Below are 17,745 nucleotides of genomic sequence, written 5' to 3'. Positions count from 1 at the left end.
TCTGTTGGACGGAGTCCGATAATTGACAGAGAAACAAGGAGTTAATGACAGAATTTAATGGGTTACTAGACGAATCCGATAGCCACACTTAAAAACTAATCATCGAAATCTAATTAATTTTGTAAATATTGTAAAATTGTTCATGTTTTAGATTTTAGTACTTTTTAATCTTTGATTCTTAGCTTAGTTAGAGTAGGAATAAGGTTTATTAGGAGCGAAAGTGGCCTAAAGAGTGATTTGAAGTCACTAGGCACAAACCGAGGAGTCCGACATGTCCAAAAATACAGAATTTGAACCCTTTAGGGCCATACATATTACTGTGCTGCGACCCACAACTTATAACCCAAAGAATTTGAAAAGTCCAGGCCGTGTTACAACATAGATCCCCTTGTGTTGCGACATGACACTTCGAACCAAAAACTTGGGAATTAAAAGAGGTCGTTGATAACTCTTGAAAGGAGTTATATTTCAGACCTCTAAACTGAAGTATTTGCTTGTAATTAAGAAAATATTTTTGCATTTTAGACTTATTATTGTAACATTGCATACTAAATCTTGAATTATGTTTCAATTGTAAGTTTATGTTATTTTTAATTGGTGGAAAGAGGTTTGGTAATCTTTGATCATAGGTGTAGGTAGGATGAAAAAAAAAAAGAAGCAGGAAAAGAAAAGAGGAAAAGAGAACAAAGGATGTGAAACATTTCCATGGAAAATGGTGGGATAGATTGCCAACAGAAATGCCATGAAATTTTTAGGAAGATGACGCAACACTCAATCCACGTCACTCTCAGCCAGCTGTACGTGTACCTGATAAATGAACCTAAAAGGAGTAAAAAATGTGGGCTGAGAGGGACGAATCTACCCTATAAAGGACACACACGGATTGTGAGGAGAAAAAGAAAAGAAAGAGAGTAGTTACTATCTCTGTAACAGAATCCGGTGGAGTAATTTAGATGAGAAGAAGAAGGGAGCAGCTAAAGAAGGGAGATCATAGGCACGAACGAGGGGACGAGAAATCTGCCCTGGGTTTTGTGTATAATCTAGATAAGAAGTTAAAGTGCAACGAGAACTTCTTGTAGTTCTGCCTTTGTTCTATTTTCTTGTTATTGAATTTTGTGATTCGTGAAACTTGAAATATGTTGATGAATGATTTAATTTTAGATTTCATTGCCCAACCCATGAGCTAATTATCTTTGGGTTGGAATTATTTGGGTGAACATTGAATTAACTGTAGTGCCCATAATATGCTTATGATTTAATTTACTGTTTCATTCTATTCTTGTTTGTTTGGATTGTATGCAAGGTCTAAACATAGTTGATTGCATGTTATGAACTTAGATGGATTTGAACCTGGGAGGATTAAATACATTAGATTATTGATCGATCGATATAGGTGAATACTTGAAAGAATATTCACAGCACTCTAGACATAGAAGATGCGACCTATACAGGTATAGGACATTAGTTGGATTATCATTTGTGAGTCTTGTATACACAGATTCAAAATATAATTAGAGGATTATCATTTATGAGTCTTGTATACACAGATTCAAAATATAATTAGAGTTTAACTCTCAAAAGAAGTAAACTGCAGTAGTAAATATCTGGGCAGTAGTTTAGTCATAACTTTGCCATGAAATTATTGTGTTATGAAAATATTCCCTAAGTAATTTGAACCTTTATCATTCAGTAGCAGAAAACTCTCTACTTGATATTTTTGAATTGCTGCGACATTTGAATTGTTTGATCATGTTTTAGTTATATTAGTTCATTCATCAATTCCTTTCACCAAATTATACCTTGTTTCTTTTGCACAATTTCATTCTTTAAACCTTCAGTAATACTTATCAATTTAAATCAACTTCCAATCCCTATGGAGACTATACTCACTCATCATTATATTACTTGAATTAATGTGTACACTTGCACATTTGCATTATTTACACGCAACAAGTTTTTGGTGCTGTTGCTAGGGATCAACAACATTGATGAAAATTGGTTTGTTATTATCTACTTACTTTCTTTTAAATTTAGTTTAATTATTTTTTTTTATTTTTCTTTCTTAGGTCTGTGCTAGTGTATGCATAGAAATATTTTGGAGAATACTAAGTACTTTTGATCTAGAGATAAGGCGAAGGAGAAAAGAGTTGCGAGAAATGGAAAGAGTCAAAAACGATTGGATTAGAGAGGAGTGACTACATCAAGAAGGAAGGGATGTTGATATTCCTTGAATCATAGATTAGAGAACATGTCGTACCAATCCTAGAGGATCTAAATCTAGGAATTTTCAGCCCAGATATTCAGGCTTAACTTTTTGAATTGAAGCTGGTCATGTTTCAAATGCTGCAAAAAGTGGGGGAATTTAGTGTATTGCCTACTGAGGATCCAAGGTTGCATTTTTGACTGTTTTTGGAAGTATAGTATTCATTCAAACAACAATGTGTTCTTGAAGATGCCTTGCGATTAAAGTTATTCCCTTACTCATTTTGTGATCGTGCAGAGCACGGTTAAATGCATTACCAGGTACAGTGGCATCTTCGAATTACTTGTGTTAGGTTTCTACTAAGATATAATCCTCCTAACATGAATGCTAAGTTGAGTGACAAAATTACATCGTTTAGACAATCAGAGGATGAAATATTATATGAAGCATGGGAGCAGTTCAAGGAGCTACTAAGAAAATGCCCGATGCATGGTTTCCAGCATTGGACACAGATGGAAATGTTCTACAATGGATTGAATGCTCATACAAGAATGGTTGTCGATGCATCTTCCAATGGGACTTTACTTGATAAATCATATAACGAGGCTTATGAAATTCTAGAAAGGATGGCAAATAATGATTATCAATACCCTACTACCAAAGTTGGAATTGGCAGAAGAGTTGCAGGAGCAATGGAGCTTGACGCAATTACATATCTAACAACTTAGGTATCATCTTTAACAAATATGATTAAAACATTGAAAAGACCATTTGCAGTGTTGGAAATGAAAGCAGCAAAGTTAGCCTCTGTTTACTGTAGAGAATATCATGTCTTTGATGAATACCCTTTAAATGTAGCCTTAGTTTATTACATGGGGAATTTTATTCGTAATAACGACAACAACAACTTATACTCCAACACATATAATCCAGGGTGAAAACAACATCCTAATTTTAGTTGGAGTAATCCAGGGAAGAAATACCAGTAATGCCATTCACCAAAATGCTGCGAGTGTACCACCTGCATACAATCAATCATTTCCACGAAAAAATGCTTAGCAAAATTTAACTTCAAGTTCTTCATCTATGGAAGCTTTATTAAAAGGGTATATGGCCAAGAATGATGCTATCATTCAGAGCCAGGCTGTTTCTTTGTAAGCTTTGGAAATTCTAGTAGGGAAAATTGCCACTGCATTGAATTCCAGGTAGCAAGGAGAATTGTCGAGTGGCATTGAGAGTTCTCGATCTCAAGGGAAGGAACAATGAAAAGCCATTACACTTCGAAGTGGTACTCAGCTACCAGGAGTTGTGAATGACACCATGCCTGAAGAAGGAAGTTCAATTGTTTCAAATGCCATGGTAAAACAATTTAGGCAAACAGAAGGAAGACCATTGCCACCTTTTCCTCAGTGATTCCAAAAAGCTAAGTAAGATGTTCAGTTCAAAAAATTTCTAGAGTTCCTGAAACAATTACATATTAATATACCATTGGTGGAAGCATTAGAGAAAATGCCTAACTACGTGAAGTTTATGAAAGATATTCTCTCAAAGAAAAGAAGGTTAAGAGAATTTGAGATTGTTGCTCTCACTAAAGGGTGCACAGCAATGCTCCGAAATAAATTACCACCAAAATTAAAAGATCGAGGGAGTTTTGCTATACCTTGCTCTATTGATAATCACTATATAGGAAAAACACTATGTGATTTGGGTGCAAGCATAAATCTAATACCTCTGTTTGTTTTCAGGATGCTTGGAATAGGAAAGACAAGATCTACAACTATCACATTGTAGTTAGCTGATAGATCTTATGCACATCCAGAAGGTAAAATCGAAGACGTGTTGGTAAGAGTTGACAAATTTATTTTCCCAGTAGATTTTATCATTATGGAGTTGAGGCTAATATAGAGGTCCCAATTATACTTAGGAGACCTTTCTTAGCCACGGGTAGAACATTAATTGATGCCCAAATGGGTGAATTAACTATGTGAGTTAATCTGAAATTTCTTCCCAAAGCATCTTGAAATTTCTTCCAAAATTGCGATGTGAATCTTGGATCCCTGTCTGATACAATAGATAATGACACACCATGCAATCTCACAATTTCAGAAATATATTGATAAACCATAATTTATACATATTTTTATCCCACGCTTGGCACATTTATGGATGATTTCTCCTTAGATTTGGTTAATTCGATGCTCCTAATCCTTTAATTTCACGTTTTATACTTATGTGAGCATAGGAGAGTAAAAAGAGAGAGAAACGGGGCGAAACGGAGAATATGAGCTAACGTGGGAAATTAACATGGCCTGGACTTCCCTGCACGGGTATACCACACACCCGTGTAGAGTTAGTAGACTCTAACACGGCCTGGACTTCCTTACACGGGTAGACCATTCGGCCGTGTCTATTCAACAGACTCTAACACGGTTTGAAGCACTCGCACACGGGCGTGTCCCTGTCAAGCCCAAGTATAGTCATATTCGGAAGAGGCTACTCTTGAGGGCTTTGAAGCATTCTAAAGCCTATATAAACACCTCAAGAGGTACCTAGAAGGGAGACACGGAGGAGAAGGCAAGGAATTACTCGAAGAAAGCCGATTGATCCATCTCAGAAGCCAGATTATCCTTCAAGATTGAAGATCTCCCTTCAATTTCCTTTAAGAGTTTTTGGGTTTTCTTTATGTTTTGTTATCATTATTCTTCTGAGATGTTTTCTTTTACACTTATGAACTAAATCCTTTAAATACCTAAGGGGAATGAAACCTAAGATGGATCTTGTTATTATTTTCTGAATTATATGATAAATATTTGACTTGTTCTTAATTATGAGTTCTTAATTCTTGCTTTAGTATTCCGGGATATTGATTCAAGTATTGATGTGCTTATTCAGAGGAGCCAAAGCCCCTGTCTAAGAGTAGATCTAGCAAAATTAAGCGGAGTTGATTGCACGCCTAGATATAGGGTGACATAATTTTGCTGGATTAGGGTGAAACCTAATAAAGGAATCTATAGATCGAGTTAATGCAACACTAGGGGTTTTAATTAGAAAGAGATTTCAATTAATCAACCTAGGGGTAGACATTCTTAGTCTCGAGAGAGATAATAATATAAATTAGGGATTTCTACGGATCAAGTCAAATGAATAAATCGTCTAATTCAGAGTCAATAACAAGTGAAGTCTAGGTGGATTTTTTCCTTAGGTATTGTCCAAATCATTCAGTTTTCCCAAAAGTTATTTACCCAATTCACTTTCTATGCATTCTTAGTTTAGTAATTAGTTTAGATAAAACAAATCCCTTTATTTTTAGGCTAGATAATAAAAAGAAAGTTAATACTAGTACTTTTAGTTCCTTTGGGTTCGACATTCCAGCCTTGCCATAAGCTATACTACTGTTCGATAGGTATGCTTGCCTTTGTCGTGATAATAGTTAGTTTTCAAGAACGGTCATTCATAAATTATAAAACTTATCATGGTTTACATCACATCATATATAACTCAGCTAACTTATCAAGTGAGTAATCAGATCATACTGGAATAAAATGGGTTGATTTCATCAATTGATCAACTACAACCCAAATTGCATCTTTCTTTCTCAGAGATAGGGGCAAACATGAAACAAAGTCCATTGTTACTCTATCCCATTTTCATTCTGGAATCATAATCGGTTGTAACAACCCAGATGGCACCTGATGTTTAGCTTTAACTTACTAACAAATTAAACATTTAGAAACAAATTCAGAGATATCTCTTTTCATTCCAGACCACCAATAATGTTGTTTCAGATCATTATACATTTTTGTACTACCCGGATGAATAGATAAACAACTATTGTAAGCTTCGTTCAAAATCATCTATATCAACTCTGGATTTCTCGAAACACAAATCCGATCTCTAAATGTCAAACAATCATCTTTATCAACTCTGAATTCTGAATCAAAATCTAAATCACTCTAAGCTCGTTTTGTTATTATCTCATTGTCAACCTTCTAAGCTTCGATAATCTGTTTAAAAAAATGGTCTCACTTTCAATTCAGCTAATACCGAACCATCATTGGACAGAACCAATTGAGCATTCATCGCATGCAATGCAAATAGGGATTTTCGACTCAAAGCATCGGCAACAACATTTGCTTTTCCCGGATGATAATCAATTACAAGTTCATAGTCTTTTAACAATTCCAACTATCTTCGCTATCGAAGATTCAAATCTTTCTAAGTCATCAGATATTTCAAACTCTTACGATCAGAATATACGTGACATTTCTCACCGAACAGATAGTGGCACCAAATCTTCAAAGCAAATACGATCGCAGCTAACTCAAGGTCGTGCATCAGATAGTTCTTTTCGTGCGGCTTTAATTGTCTCAAAGCATAAGCAAGGACTTTGCCTTCCTGTATCAAAACATATCCTAGACCGTTTAATGAAGCATCACTATAGATTAAAAATTCTTTACCCGATTCGGGTTATAGTAACATTGGAGCTTCAGTCAACAAAGTTTTCAACTGATCAAAGCTTTTCTGACACTTTTTCAGACCATTCAAACTTCACATCTTTTTGAAGCAGTTTTGTTAATGGATTCGCAATCATAGAAAAGCCTTTTACAAATCTTCGGTAATAACCAGCAAGTCTCGGAAAGCTGCAGACTTCAGAAACATTTCTCGGAGACTTCCAAACTAGAATAGCCAAAATTTTGTTAGTACCGGAACTGATTCAATTTTCGGTCTGTGAATCAGTAACTTCCGGGATTACCTCTGATACGAGAAGCACTGATTCAATATTTCTCGCAGACATCAGGGAATTCACAGACAGCAAGCACTGATTCAATTTTCTTTTCTGACACTTTCAAATCAATCACATATGCAAAGTAAGCTTCACAACCTTTTCTCCCAGTACTCAGAGCTTTCATCGAAGATATTACAACAGGCAATCCTTTCAAATCACTAGATTCAATTCGGACTATTTTCATCATTCTTACATCTCAAATCAATAGTTTTCTATTTGCAATTCACAACAGCTTCATGTAAAGTTAACCAATCCATACCCAGAATTATATCAAACTCATCAAAGGGTAGTAACATCAGATCAGCTGAAAAACAAATGCCTTGAAACATCAACGGACAGTTTTTGCACACTTTTTCAACTAAGACACTTTTACCTAGGGGTTTGATGCTTTAATAACGAATTCAGCAGACTCTACAGGAAAACTCTTATTGGATACTAAATTCATGCATATATATGAATGTGTTGATCCTAGATTTTTCATAGCAATCATAGAAGTATCGTAAAGAGTAAAAGTACCAATTATCACATTAGGAGACGAAGCTTCCTCATGAGCTCGAATGGTGTAGGCTCTGGGAGGTGTTCTAGCCTCGGATCGAACAACTATGTCTTTTGTTCCCTTTTAACTGACACTCACATTTCCCATATTTTTGAGAGGTCTACAACGAGATGCACTGCCACTTGGCCTCGAATTTTGTACCATTTCTTGCTCAGCAGACTCGGGGCAATCACGGATAAAGTGATCTAGCGATCTACATTTGAAACAAGCCCGATCATATAGTCTACAATTGTCGGGATGTCTTTTACCATAATGTTTACACTCAAGGCAATCAGATCTGACATTTCCAACACTAGCAATAGATGTAGCTAGAGCTCTGAAGCTCGGATGTGATCTAGCATAATCTCTACTTGAATGTCCCACATTAGCCTTTGAACGGCTAAAATCATCTAGGAACTTCTTTGAAATAGACTGAAACGATTTTCTTGCAGATCTCTTTCTCATGTCTCTAGCTTCAGAATCAACTTTTCTTTTCTTTTTCTCGAGCTTTTCGGCTTTAGATGCTCGCTCAACAAGCAGAACAAACTATTTTATCTCTAAAATCCTGACTAGCAAACGAATGTCTTCATTCAAACCATCTTCGAATCTCTTGCACATAATAGCTTCAGTCGAAACCCATTCTCGAGCATACTGACTTAATCTCACAAATTTTAGCTCGTATTCTATAACAGATATACGACCTTGTTTAAGCTCAAGAAACTCTTTACATTTCTGGTCGATAAATCTGTGATTGATATATTTCTTTCGAAATTTAGCTTGAAAGAAATCCCAGGTGACTCGCTCTCTTGGAACCACTAATATCAAAGCCTTCCACCAGTGATACGCCGTATCTCTCAGAAGTGAAATGGCACATTTTATGCATTCATCGGGATTCAATGATAATTCATCAAATACTCATATTGTATTTTCTAACCAAAACTCAGCTCTTTCAGCATCACCATTTGTTGTTGCACAGAATTCTTCAGCTCCATATTTTCTATATCAACCGGAGGCTTAATCAACTGATTCAGATTAGCTCGTGACATAGTAGGAACTTGCAGAGGATTGACGGGGTTGGGGGTTGTTGAACAGCCGAATTAATTCTAATGTATTGGGTGAGTTAATCATTCATCATTTGATAGAAGGCTTGTCTAGCCTCTCCATCATGGCTACAAGTAGTCAGTCTAGAATCGGATGGCACTGTCCCTTGCACGAGAGCAGGAGCATTACTTTCAACATCGTCAGGTACGACTTGTTCGGGATCCATTTGCTATATAAAAACACATTTTCATTGTTAGGATTCATCACACTATCACAGTTCATAAATATGGAATGTATAGTTAGACTCACATACTCTACGTTACTCCTAGAATCGACTAAACTGTAGCTGATACCAACCAAATGTAACACCCCTAACTCGTATCCATCACCGGACTATGGTTAAAGGCGTTACCGAAAAAATCAGAACGTTTTACAAACAATTCAATAACATCAACTAGAAACATAGTCAAACATCATTGTAGAGTCCCTTATATAGGTCATCGAGACTTAATCAGGCTTTAGAAAGGGGTCGGGACTAAACCGAGCTCATACAAAAATTTTTGAAACTTAAACATTTTTCAAAGTTGTACAGTCCACATGCCCGTGTGAGCAGGCCGTGTGCCTCACACGGCTTTAAACACGCCCGTGTGTCTAGGCCGTGTCAAAATAGGGTATACATACTGACTTGTCCACATGGCCACAAGACATGCCTATGTGCCAGGCCGTGTGAAAATTAGGGAGGCTACTAACTTGGATCACACGGCCAGTCACACGCCCGTGTGTCTAGCCCGTGGCCAAAACTAACTTGGCCACACGGCCTAGCACATGCCCGTGTGTACGACCGTGTGGTCTACCCAGGCTCATTTTGAAATGGCCTTCGAGCAACACGGCTGAGACACACGCCCGTGTCTCTGCCCGTGTGGGAAAAAATAGGCCATTTACAGGGCCAACTTGCAACCCATTAAGGGTCCTCCCTATAATCATCAAATAGGCACAAATTGCACATCAAATTTCAACCATTTCACAACCAAAACACACACCATTTATACCAATTCATTATCCAAATATTTCATGATTAAAACACATACCAAATCAAATCATTCCATTAGCCAAATACATACCAAAACATATGATTTATAACTTTAATATCCATCATTCAATTTCATGCCTTGATCTTAGCTTTTCTTCAAATAAGCACAATTCAAAAAAAACTTACCAATTCCACAATTGAACACATACCAAAAACTTACCAAACTTACCATTTCTCTTGGCCATTCATGAACACACCAAACATACCACAATTTCATCACATATCATATACCAAAACTCATACATATACACCACCAAAACCAAGCCAAATCACGTGGCTAGATATGTACACTTCACAAAACAAATCCAAATACTTCTAACCTATACATGGCATACTTTAATATATACATTTTTAAAAGGTGCCAAAATATAGTTTGATAGTATGGTGACGATCCTCGATGATCCCTAAGCTCCCGATAGCTACAATATCTACAAAACAATTCAAACACACACAAAGTAAGCTTCCAAAAGCTTAGTAAGCCATATACAAATAAGTTTCTCAACTTAAGCATATAAACATCATAAAATACATATAGTTTATGACCAAGAAACTAACATATACCACATAGTTCACATACAATTTACATATTTCCAATCCATTTGCTCATATAACATGTTTTCTCATAATTATATCATATGTTCACAAAGGTACATGAACTTACCTTTCATTCTCGACATAGTATACAATTCAAATTTACCTGAATCAAATATACATTTCACATAATCATTCGTATCTCAAAATTCCAGTTGAACCATTCGGAATCATCGGATAACTCGAAAACTCGTACAATGCCAATGTCCCAGACGTGGTCTTACATGCAATCAAATATCGAAACCACTATCCCAGACAAGGTCTTATAGGAAATCAAGTATGATGCCAACATCCCAAATGTGGTCTTACACGCAAATCATAAGTCGATGCCAACATCCCAGACGTGGTCTTACACGATAACACATACCGGATCCTATGTCATGACATATGTATCCTAACTATTCCTATGGTTCATACTGGGCTTTTCGGATGTCAGAACTTTGTCGATACTTTCTCGGATATCTCATATTCAGCTCTCATATTATCATTCATCAATATACAATGTCATATATACATGAATAAATCAATTTAAACACATTTATTTGTATATCGACTTACATTGTACAGATTCGGATAGACGGAATTGGCTACTCGACGACTTTTGACTTTCCCTGATCTAATTCTATTTTCTTTAATTCTTGATCTATATAAATTCAAATTTAACTATTTTATTCACCAAATCACTCAAATCAATCCACAAACACACATTTAGGGTATTTTACAAATTAGCCCTTACATTTTCACATTTGACAATTTACTCCCTAATCATAAAAATCATAAAATACAAAAAATTTGCATATACCCAAGTTAGGCCAAATTCTCATAGCTTTCATATAAGCCCATATGTTTCATTTATTTTACATTTTAGTCCCTCAATTTACAAATTTCACAATTTAGTCCAAATTATTCAAATTCTTCAAAAATTCAAAGGAAAAACTTAGTAATCTAACACATATCTTTAATTTAATAACATCAAACTTCATAAATGTAACGCCCCAAAATTGGGCCTAGAAGTATTGGGCTTTGAGCATGGAAGCGGTTAGGAGACAGCTCATAAATATTTTAGTTAAGCAAGAAAGTGACACAAATTTCATGTTTGCTTTATTGGTTAAGTAATTTAGGAGTAGTTGGGAGTGTTTTAGAAGTCCTTGGTTCAAATTTGGGCTTTAGCAAAATTTTTAGTTTTCGTCTTAAATGAATTCTGGTGTTAGCAGGTGATATATTTAATTGTGGTGAAAAGTGTCTCAAATGAGCTTGTGGTCCTGTGGTAAGTGGCATGTGGTAGTTGCTTGAGATCGAAGGTTCAAGTCTTGGAAAGGTAAAAAGAGTATTTATTTTGCTACTCTTGCCATATGAGAAGTAGAAGTGGACTGGAACTCTGCAAGGTGGAATTTGAATTGGTTAAAGAGTAGATGGTAGAGTAAATCAAGGAGGAGATTAAGGAGGATTTTTAGGAGGGATAGGGGGAGAAAATTAATGGATTTTTGATGAGGGGAAGAGTTGTGGACGTTGGTGGACATCAACCACTCAAGAATTCGGCTTAGTAGTGGAAGTGTGACTCTCCATTTCGAGTTTTTGGCCACTTTTTGTTCTGAAGCCGAATGTAGTGTTGATTTTTGGGTATTTTCTTCCGTTTTGTGCTTTTTTCACTACTTTTTGGTTTCTTTGTTACCATTTTTCTCTTAACTCCCCATCTCCAATCAAAATTCTCGGCTGTTCTCCCACTAGCTGATTATGCCATTTTCTTATCTTTCTTCTCTCTTTTTCTCTATTTTTGCTTTTAGTTTTTGATTACCCATACTTCTCCTCTCGGTTAGGCCTCAAACTATTTCTCTTTTCTTTTGATCTCTTGCCGAATAACCTTTATCATCTCCTCTCTTCTTGTCATCCTTTCACCATTATTATTCGAGCCGTTACCTTATTGCTCTCTCCCTACTTCTGCTTTCAGTTTTTACAGTTGATCTTTGGTCAATCGGTAAGGTGTTTAATGTCTATTATCATCTCTTTCTTTAAGTATTTAGACCGAATACTGTTTACCTAACTCTCTTTTTTTTCGGGTTTCTTTTCTCTTTTTTTGAATCTTCCATCTTAGGGGTGGGTGTTCTGTTTTGTGCCTTGGTGTTAGGGCATACTCTGGTAGGCCAATTAGTGGTATCTTTTCACTTTTGGTCAACATTTCGGTAAGTGTTATACAGTTGGTGCCAACCTTTGATCGGTCAGTAAATGGAATCGGTTGTTAAAGTCTCAGTTGTAGTGCAGGATATCTCTAAAGTGGGTCTGTAGACTATCTGATACGGGGTTGCGCGCGGACCAAGATCGAGTTGCCAAGTCACGGGAAACTCCTACGAAAACCCTAAACAATCAGATCCGAAACGAAACAGAAAAATTAAAAGATTAGAACTTTGAATTTCCAGATCTGAAATAAAATCCCCAAATCAGCAAAGAATCAAATTGAGAATAGAAATAAGTGTTAGGGTTCTTGAAACCCTCAAGGAGATTGTGATTCTGCCCAATTGAACACCAAGATAGTTTTCCCCAAATTTCACAATCTAATTTCACCCAAAAAGAGTATGGAAAAACCCTAGAAATTGGGGATTTTTGGGCTGATTCCTTAAGATAGAAAAAGGCTGAAAACACAATAAGAACAGAAAATAGATTAGATAATGATTCAGCACAAGTAGAAATAAAGAAAGAATTGACAGTAAGAAATTAAAAGATAAGTCCTAAGAAGCCTTGAAATCTCGAAAGATCTCACAACTCCCTTCAAACGGCTCTAATCTCCCTTCCAAAGAATATCAATGGCAAGAAGAAGGTTGAAGATGGCTCCCACAATCACAAGATTGTTAAAACAACTTCTAAAGAAAACTCAAGAGAGAAATCTTGGAGAAAACTCAAAGAAAATTCTGCTCTCAACAAATCTGAAATTTTAATAATAATGATAAGTGTTTAACAAGGTGGACAGCCATGCCTTTAAATAGGCCTTATAACTAGTCCTAATCTAATTAGAAAACTAAAATAAAAAAAACTCCTAATTATTTTAATATGGAAATTCGGTCAAAGGTCATTTTATCTGGGACTCTTGGACTGAATATTGACATAAAAATTTAAACTAAGTAAATAAATAAATAAATAAATAAAAATAAAAATAAAACTTTACAACTTGGGCCACTTTGACAATTTGGCCTGATTTTCAACTAAGTATGGATGGATTTCTTGATTGGGCTGGGAATTTGCTTATTGGGCCTCGCCTTCAAGAATTTGGGCTTTTGTGACTCGTATCATTCCTCCCTTCCTCAAAAAGATTCGTCCTCGAATCTGAAAAATCAAATGAACTCGACTTTCCTCTATCGAACGGGACTAATGGCAATTGAGTCCACTGAAAAGAATAGCCATGAGATAGTAAATAGCAACGGAAACAAGCTTGTAGTCCAATCATAAGCATAACAGAACAGGTATAACGCATGTGAATGGACAGATTCAGATTACCATGCAAACAATCTAATTTACTCACCACTGCCTCGTCAAATATTTGAAACAAAGATGGACATGTTTTAAGGCATTCAGTCGTCTCACATTGTTCCCACAAACCATGAATAAATTGCGAGGAATAAATCAAATGGTAAACATAATCGTCACAAGTAGGTATTTGAAAAGATTCACATGGTTCACAGAGTTGCATAATCATACCATGCATTAATCGACGGTCTATAGATTCACTCACACATGCATTATCAAAAACAAGAATCTTTTTACCAACCATCAAAACAGATAGATCATCAATAAATAAAATAGGACAGTCAAGCACGTTTCGATCTAAGTGTTCATCAACACGATCTTTATCACTATCCGAGGAGTACAAAAGTGTTTCAAAGGTTTCAAGCATCTTACCTCGATAAGCAGAAGAATAAGGGTCGATTTTACCTTTTTCATTTAAAACAAACATTCGCTCATCGGGGGCATAGTGTAGTCGAATCTCCGTTGTTGAGTTAACCTTTGTCAAATGGAACTCAAACTTCATGTACAACCACATAAACTGTTTAAGGCACGAATATAAATTGAAAACAAATTTGGAAAATTTCGTTACCTTATTCTCCAAAACAGATTTGGACAAATTCGAGGATTTTACACAAGGTAAATCAAGAGAATAACAAATCACGCTTCTTTTCGTAATGACTTTATCAACCACAATCGAAGAGTAACAATTAATCGGATCAAAATGAGGGGATCTTTTAAGAACTAAGTCACCAAAAGTTTTATCAATAATTTTCAAATCTGCACTGGACTCGGTTTCTAAAATTTCCTTACCTCGCTTACCTTTGGGATCATGTAGTGTGATTTCATCTTTGCCTAAATTGATCGTATGAAAGCGTCTTTCATTTGAGAGGTATTGAAGTTGAAAGTTATCTTTCGATCTTTCGGGAACCTGAAAAGTAGCAACACAAGAAAAATTCATATCTTGGTTAGTGGAAACATTCCTCACTACCCTTTCCACGTCTTTTTCTTTTGTTTCTTTTTCTAATTCATTTTCTCTTCTTTCTTCAATTTCTTTTTCACTCTCAATCTCTTTTTGCTCTTTTTCATTCTCTTTTTCTTTTTCCTCACTTGTTTTAACAGAATTTTTCAGTTTGATTTGGTCCTCATGGACTTGTTCCAGAGTGAGCGGCACTAAGGTGAGTTTCTTTCCTTGATGCTTGAAAGAATACCTATTGTACGACCATCGTGAGTGACTTTTCGATCCAGTTGCCACGGTTCTCCTAGCAACAAATGGCAGGCTTGAATAGGCATTACGTCGCACACAACTTCGTCTTGATACTTACCGATAGAAAAGGCGATGCGCACTTGTTGAGTGACCCTAAATTGACCTTCGTTGCTAAGCCCTTGTAGTTGATAAGGTTGTGGATGCTTGGTAGTGGTTAAGCAAAGCTTTTCCACCATCGTCGTGCTGGCTATGTTCGAGCAACTTTCACCATCAATAATAACTCTACAAAGCTTACCTTGTACGTGGCAGCGAGTATGAAAGAGATGTTCTCGTTGCTGCTCGCTCTTTGGTTTTGCCAAAGATGATTGTCCATGATCATGACAATCATCATCCATTCTAGGGACACGTTGAGGGTTGCACCTATGGGGCTGGTTATCCCTATCTTCCTTAATTGGATCTCGATATTGATGTTTTTGATTCACTCGTACCTCATTCAAAGTAGTATTCAATGCTTGAAGTGTAGCATTTATTTGTGTGATTGCAGCAGTATGTCTGTCTAACTGTTGTTGGACTTTCATAAGTGCATCATTATTATCACCTTTAGACATCTTCAAAACCTGTAAAAAATAAACACTCAACACTCAAAAATAAAAGTTAGCAAACCTCACCATTAATCACTCAAAAAGAAAAATAAAATTCTCAATGAGGTCGAATTCAATCTTGTGAGTTCTTTATCAGAGTTTATATCAACCAATTAGAGAGTGTGAACCAAACTACCAAAGAATCCTAATTTGCACTAGGATGCCAAAAACTGACGAGACACCAAGTGATTCGTGTTGCACCGAGGAAGGATTGTGCACACGTTTAAATCCAACTAACACAAGAAACAAGAAGGTGTTAGATAACGTAACGGAAGAATAAAGGTAAACAAATGAAAACCTACAGCTAAGAATCAATAAAAATTGCTGAAAACAGAAAACCCGAAAAACTGCGGAGTAACTTGACAACTTCGTTCGAGGTGTTCCTGATCTCCAAAAATCACGAAATTAAATCTGGAGTGTCCTTATATATTGAATTTTTGATCTGGAAGTTTTGGGCACCAAATTCAACCCGCTGAATCTTTTTTTAAATTTTTATTGAATTTCGTCTTTTTTGATTTTTTTGACTTTTTTGACTGATTTTTTTGCGGGAATAATTTTTTTATATTCAATCATAGTGCCAAAAACATGTATGTAAAATTTCAGATCAATCGGACAACGTTTACCCACTCAAATGAATTTTTTTTGAACAATTTTTCTGGGTAAAACTGCTGTTTATGCTGTAAAAAATAGAGATCAGTTTAGAAATCAACCAAGAACACCCAAAACGCCCAAAATCTGATACCAAATGATACGGGGTTGTGCGCGGACCAAGATCGAGTTGCCAAGTCACGAGAAACTCCTACAAAAACCCTAAACAATCAGATCCGAAACGAAACAGAAAAATTAAAAGATTAGAACTTTGAATTTCCAGATCTGAAATAAAATCCCCAAATCAGCAAAGAATCAAATTGAGAATAGAAATAAGTGTTAGGGTTCTTGAAACCCTCAAGGAGATTGTGATTCTGCCCAATTGAACACCAAGATAGTTTTCCCCAAATTTCGACAATCTAATTTCACCCAAAAAGAGTATGGAAAAACCCTAGAAATTGGGGATTTTTGGGCTGATTCCTTAAGATAGAAAAAGGCTGAAAACACAATAAGAACAGACAATATATTAGATAATGATTCAGCACAAGTAGAAATAAAGAAAGAATTGACAGTAAGAAATTAAAAGATAAGTCCTAAGAAGCCTTGAAATCTCGAAAGATCTCACAACTCCCTTCAAACGGCTCTAATCTCCCCTCCAAAGAATATCAATGGCAAGAAGAAGGTTGAAGATGGCTCCCACAATCACAAGATTGTTAAAACAACTTCTAAAGAAAACTCAAGAGAGAAATCTTGGAGAAAACTCAAAGAAAATTCTGCTCTCAACAAATCTGAAATTTTAATAATAATGATAAGTGTTTAACAAGGTGGACAGCCATGCCTTTAAATAGGCCTTATAACTAGTCCTAATCTAATTAGAAAACTAAAATAAAAAAACTCCTAATTATTTTAATATGGAAATTCGGTCAAAGGTCATTTTATCTGGGACTCTTGGACTGAATATTGACATAAAAATTTAAACTAAGTAAATAAATAAATAAAAATAAAAATAAAACTTTACAACTTGGGCCACTTTGACAATTTGGCCTGATTTTCAACTAAGTATGGATGGATTTCTTGATTGGGCTGGGAATTTGCTTATTGGGCCTCGCCTTCAAGAATTTGGGCTTTTGTGACTCGTATCACTATCTCTTGTAAAGGATTAAGTGTGAGATTTGCAGGCGATCGACCAAGGTAGGTGATTAGAACCACTTCGTTAAGTGGGATAGAGAGGGAGTGTTAAAATTCTGTTGTTAGGAGACTTATAGTATATCTTAACTAAATCAGGGTTCAGAGCTTGTGGATGTTAGCCCAATTTTTGCAAACAGGTGTGTATTCCACACCGATTGGACTATAAATCGGTAGAAGCCAAAAAGTCGAAGTGCCGAAACTTTGGCATTTGAGGCCACACGAACGTGCGATCGCTCGTAGGGTAAATTGAGCCCACAAATAATGGGCAATAGACTATAAAGGCCACTACGAGCCTTTTTTTGGGTTGATTCACTTTGTATCCATTTCGCTTGAAACTTATCATCATTATGAGCTTTAGAATCTGTTGCATAAATGTTGGTCTA

At 36.0% G+C, this 17,745-nt stretch overlaps 1 non-coding gene across 1 annotated transcript; it reads right to left on the bottom strand.

Annotated features, from left to right (window-relative positions):
• Positions 1-2,592: 2,592 nt before the first annotated feature.
• On the bottom strand, positions 2,593-2,699 carry LOC121226603 (small nucleolar RNA R71). The gene has a single exon (XR_005924372.1). It is a non-coding gene; the product is annotated as a small nucleolar RNA R71 (small nucleolar RNA).
• Positions 2,700-17,745: the final 15,046 nt, after the last annotated feature.

The sequence above is a fragment of the Gossypium hirsutum genome, chromosome A03, assembly GCF_007990345.1.
Source record: "Gossypium hirsutum isolate 1008001.06 chromosome A03, Gossypium_hirsutum_v2.1, whole genome shotgun sequence".
NCBI lineage: Eukaryota > Viridiplantae > Streptophyta > Magnoliopsida > Malvales > Malvaceae > Gossypium > Gossypium hirsutum.
The sequence above is the reverse complement of the archived record's forward strand: the minus strand, read 5'-3'. Positions and strand labels throughout refer to the sequence as shown.